We start from the raw sequence: 5,855 nt of genomic DNA on the forward strand, positions 1-5,855 counted from the left end.
CTTAGTCTATTTGGATGATCAATCTTTTTTTTCCATCCTGTGAAAGCACAATCTGCATTTTGTGCTCTGGCTCTTCCTTTCCATGCCCCATGTACAAAGTGTAGGTTCCTGGGAAAGCTTTGTGGGTGTGTTGTATTGGAACTGAATGAGCTGCAACAGGTCAAAGGTTCACAATGAACCCGTGAGCTGAGAGATGAGCAGCTGCTGTGTGATCCCAGTGTAACCCTATCCTGTCTTCTGCTTGCCAGCTCATACAGACATCTTCTCTGGTTCATCTGGCTCCCCCTCAGAGCTCTGCAAAGGTTCTTGTCTACAGAGCACCACAGGATCCTTTCCTGAGATGCCTTGGGCCTGTCTGAGGTGCCAAAGAAATGCTAATTTTGCTGGATGGGGTGAGCACAGCCTACAATATAATATATACAGAAGACACAAACTGCAGCCACACAAGATGGTTGCACTTGTTTCATGATACTTTCTCACAGAGAAAGCATGGAGATGAAGCATCCTTATCCCTCACACTTGCTTACAGCCTTCACAGGCTCAAATACAGCACTGGCTGGCTTTGTAACACTTGGAATGTCTGAATGTTGGCTGATGAGTATGTTGTGTAGCTTACTGCTTCCTTAGAGTATTTGAGTGCCAGAGAGGGAATCTGGAAGAGCTTGACAAACTTGCCACCTTTGAATGAGGGCTGAAGAGCCTGTGTGGTATATCACAGGTTTTGTTGTTGTTGATTTTTTTTTTCCTATATAACATGATATGTCTCATTTTGAACAGCTTAAACTTCTCACCTTTCCCAAGGCAAATTCCTGTGTTTTCTAGTTCCAACAAAAACTGACTGGAAAAAATGAAGCTGATGCTGATCTGTAGTCAGAAAAGCCTATTTAGATGTCTCTGCAGACTATCTTATGTTTTGAATAAGACGTGCACTCTAGTTAAAGCTGAAGATGCTGGAGAATTGAAAATGGTGTCCTTGTAGTGAAAGCACAACAACAGATGTATTGGTTTTCTAACTGAGAATGCACAGTTGGTCGCTTCTCAAATTCCTGATGTTGAAAACTTTACTTAGATTTCAGATAGCTGTGCCAGGTCTTAGTACCTGTGGTGTTGAGTTTACTCATTGAGGAGATTTAGAATACACTAGATGCAGGAAAGGGACAGATTTTTTTTGTGTTGATGAGATTCACTACTACAGAGTTCAGAAGGAAAGCTCTCTAAGGTTTTTTTATCTCTGTTGACCAAGTCCTCAGTGCTGAATGACCTGACTAACTGTGAAATGCCGTGATCAAACGCTACAGGAAATGATGAATTCTTGCCAGCCTAACATTAAAAAACTGACTTTGTCATCACTATTTTAGAGGGAGTTTCAATGTGGCCTTTGAAGGCTTTCAAAAGGCAAGGATCAAGAATCTCTTAAGTGACTGTTATCAAGTGATCCTTTAAAGCTTTCTGTCCCTTTGGAAGATATTAAGGGCATGGGCTCTAGGTAGCTGTGTAGTCTGCTCAGTTTTTAATATGCAAAAGCTAATTGTTGAACAGATTCAAAGACAGCATTACTTGTTTTATTATTCTGGCAACAGAAGTATCAAAATAATATCAGTAATAAAATCTATACAATTTTTTCCATAAAATAAAATATCAAATAACTGAAATATGTGGGGTCATTAGAAATTTTACTTTCTGCTTCTATGCATGACCCTTTTCCTCTCAACATGTCAGCAGCTCCAAGTTGCTGTAACTACCTGCTGTCTGGCTCACATTTGTACCCAGGGTCTCTGACAAGTTTTAGTGTATAATCTGCTTGCACAAAGAAATAGAAGCAGATTCTTTGACTTACTCTTGATGTATTATATTAATGTTGGTGGTATTGACTGGCTTGTCTGCAGAAAATTTGGTACATTCATTCCTAAATTGCTTTGTATCATAAAGATGTTATAGGTAGTGGAGGTACCTTTTTTTTTCTCTTTACTTTGTTTATAGAAATACACATTAGGGTTTAATTTGCTCTTAGCTTTTCTACTCTAGCTGTCTGTCAAGTAAAGAAGATACTATGCCTTGCACTATCTGTACTGAGGTCTTTCTGAAGCCTATTTCCAGCTGCTCTCAAAATCTACATGTGTCTATCTGTCAAAACTCTTTAAGTTTTCATGAGCTCAAGTGCACCTGTGCAGCTGGTCAAGAGTGGGCAGTGCTTGCCTGTACTCCTTGATGGCATTGCTGCTAAGCCATGGCTGGGTGTCAGTTCTAGTGCTGTCCTTTGTCTTTTCCCTGCTCTCATTCATCTCTTTCTTTCTTCCATAGTATGTGGCTCCTTCTCCAAGTTTCCTCCACAGCAGCACATCCTTATTGGAGTTTGGCTCCCTGAGACAGGAAATAGCAGCTCTTGAAGCACAACTGCCCTGCTCACCCGAGCCTCCTGATCTCTTGCAGTGGCTGAATGAAGGTCGGTCGAGGCAGCAGATGTGAAAGGTGAGTGTGGTTTGGGAAACAACCCACTTTCTTTTCCTCAGTTAAAAGGCTCCATCCCATTAGGCACCCATAGCAGTGCAGCCATTACTTGGTGATTGGCAGAGAAGGTGTGGAATAAACAGAACTGTCAAGAGTCACAGTTTGGAGAATGCCAGGGTGATTTCTGCAGGGGTAGAAAATTGCATGTGTCTAAATGGTGTTTGTGGGACACTCAATTTAAAACTTGAACTCACAGGCATTAACTGATAGAAACAAGGCTGTAAATTGTGTTCATTACAGTTATTTTATGGAGAAGAAATGCTGGGAATATCAGCATGCTCACAAGCAGTGAGGGGTGCTTTAGTCCTCATACTCCAAAGCAGCAGTTCCCTGTTTTATGGTATGGATAAACCAACTGAGCACTCTGCTCTTTCAGGAGCATGGGCTGCCTGGCAGTAGGGGAGCCTGAATGGGTTCAGATTTCACAACCAGGATGGAAAGAGGAAAACCATGAAAGAAACTGAGTGAAGGTGTACAGGACAAAGAACTGCCACTGTGGTTAAGGCTTATAGATCTGTGATTTTGGGGAGATAAGAAAGGATGCTGTGGGTGTAATAGCTGTTAATCCAACTGAACACAAGAGGGCTACAAGTACACATTTTCTCTGGATTGAAATAGTGCTCGATGGAGCTTAGGTAATGCCTGTGTACCTTTTGGCCTGCTTTTAATTTTATACAACTGGGAAATGAAATAAAATGTTACTTGACACCCTTTAAGTGCTTGTGTACACCTATCACTTCAGTACAGGCTATGATGATTTGGATTGATATTTTTAACTCTTTTCTAGTACTTTAAACTACTTAAATGTTGGGACTACTTACTGAACATGTTGCTGCTGATAAGATACCAGCATCTGTAGCACAGATACATAATTTGGTATGTGCTCTAGTGATATGAGTACTTTGTTCTGCACTTAAATTGTGGAGAATCCAGATTGTGTGAGCAAATAAGGAAAAGGGAACATAGGAAAAACAGTGTGGAAAACTACAAGTCCTGCCTAGTAACCAAATGCAAGTTTTAGGTTGCTTCTCTATTAATCAAAAGTGCAATTAAAAGCTACCTCCTGCAGCTGAATTTAAATTGGGCTTTTAAAGTTTATTTTTTTCTTTCCACCACAGACCTAGTATCAAGTGGTAAAAAACATGCACAGCAGGTCTCCTATAAAATCACCAAGTGGAGTGTTCATCAGCCTCAACTCCTTGGTTTACACAGGGCAACTTACCTGAAGCAGACTGTGAGCTCAGTTCAGGTGCTGAAAAACAACACCAAAGCATTTTCTGGCTAGAATCAGAGTAAGTGTTCAGTGTTCTGTCTTATTTGTTGTGATGTCAGTGTCAGTGAAAAGGCTTCTTTGTGCAATAAAAGGTGGTTTGGGTTTGGTTGTTTTTTTTTTTTTCAGAAGGAAAGCTTGTGCAGCTTTGTTTAGAAGGAGGTGAGAATGTTAGATTTTGTTCATTCCCTACTGTTCTTTAGACAGTAGTTTCTCTCTTAACTGAAGCTGACAGGATTTGTTTCTCTTAAAATGCACAGAAAAATAACTTCCCAATTAATTATAAATTATTGCTGAATATATGTCTTTACTTATATGGTTCAAGATTAGCTTCTGAAATGCACAAAGGCTGCAGAGATTAGGAGGACCCAAGACAAAGCCTGTTGCAGGCTTAGGCATCTGACATTTTAGCAATGACTTCTTTTCACATAAATAATGCCCAGATCCATCAAAACTGATACTTAGGAGCTAGGGAAGTTTTTTCATCGGGTGTAGGCACACAAGACTCATTGAATCCACTGTAACTCCTGGTGTGAATGTTTTCTACTTCTGAATATGACAGGCTGCTAGGAGAGTGGAATATAAGCAGAGGATAAAATATGCCACAGCAGTAAAAAGCTCCTTGCCTCTCTTAAAAGCCTGTTTCAAAGAACTCATAAGAAAGAAAATGTTCATACTTCTTCCATGCAGAAAAGGAAGCCAAAAAATAAGGGTCTCAAAACTGCCTTTTGCAGCAGTTTTGAGTTAGAGAAATAAATATGCATTACTTTGCAAACATTCATGTTCAAGTTAACTAACTGGGCCTAAGGGAAGCAGTTCATGGTGTGGCATTTAACTGATATAAGTTCACCCCATTGGTTCACCTGGCACAACTGTGTGCCCCAGCTGCCTCCCCCTGCTCCCACTGCTGAGTGACACTAATGGCTCAAACTTCTCAGCTAGGAACTACTGATGGTTATCTTTATCAGAAAATTATGCAGCTACACTGCTAGTGGTAGAGAGGCGGGGAGGGGAGAATTCCAAGTCCTTACAATGGCTAGTTGGGCAGTCATTAAGTGCAGCCTGGCTTTCTGAGCTGGAAAGCATCTAATTTAGGCATGATCCTATATCTGCAGGCTTGTTTTTGCAGGGCTTCGCTCTGCAAGCTTCCAAGATTGGCCATAATGGGCTGACTTCTGCTACTGCTCTTAATGTTCACTCTATGCATGTTGTGTTTGCTGCTGCTGCTGCAAACATTTTTCTGACTACTTGCAAAAACACACAAGCAGCAGGCTGGTTCTCTTGAGTTTGTGGCCTAATTAGGTGAGGTCTTTGCATAGAAAAGTAAAATTATTGGGAAACAGTTGTTAGGCAAAAAAATACTATTGTCCATCACCTGAGTAAATTACACAGGTGGGGAGTGAGGAGTATGTTAATCCCTTAATTTTAAATTCCTTTTGGAGATGAAAGTATTGATGCCTCACATCAGTAGCACAGCTGCACCATGTCCCCATTCTTGTGTGTTAGGCAAATCCAATTTTGAGTGTTCTCTGAGACGTGGCTTTCCCAGAGCTGCAGTGCTATCTGTGAACACTCCCTGTTCACCAAGGGAGTGGTTGGGGTCTAAGTGCATAGTCAGCCCTCTGTTGTTCTGCACAGCCCACAGCAGGTAGAGCTGGGGGGTGCAAGGGACAGGGATATGGACATGGTTGTGAGGAAGGCTGATGTTTATCTCTTGAGAGAGGCAGTGTGGGTACTGTGGCACTTTGTGTGGGTCTTTCAGAGAATCTGGTAAAAGGTTCTGGGGTGCTTTGACAGATTCTGATTGTACTAAGCATGTATTTGGCAAGCTCACTGAAGGCAAGATGGCCCCAGTAAGGGGACAGTGCTGTCTGGGAGCACAGCAGGGTGTGTGCTGCACCCCACAGCACCAGGAGTGAAGTGCTCCTGCCCTCTGGAGACAGTGCTGCCCTATGGGCCCACCATGGGTACTCAGGAAGGGCAGAGGCCCTGGGCAAGTCAGCAGATGAGGCATCACTGAGATCTGTGGGGCAGCTGGGCCTTGTACTCTGTGTGTGGTGCACAGGAGTGGAAGCAG

The sequence above is a fragment of the Zosterops lateralis genome, assembly GCF_965231275.1.
Source record: "Zosterops lateralis genome assembly, chromosome: 10".
Taxonomy (NCBI): domain Eukaryota; kingdom Metazoa; phylum Chordata; class Aves; order Passeriformes; family Zosteropidae; genus Zosterops; species Zosterops lateralis.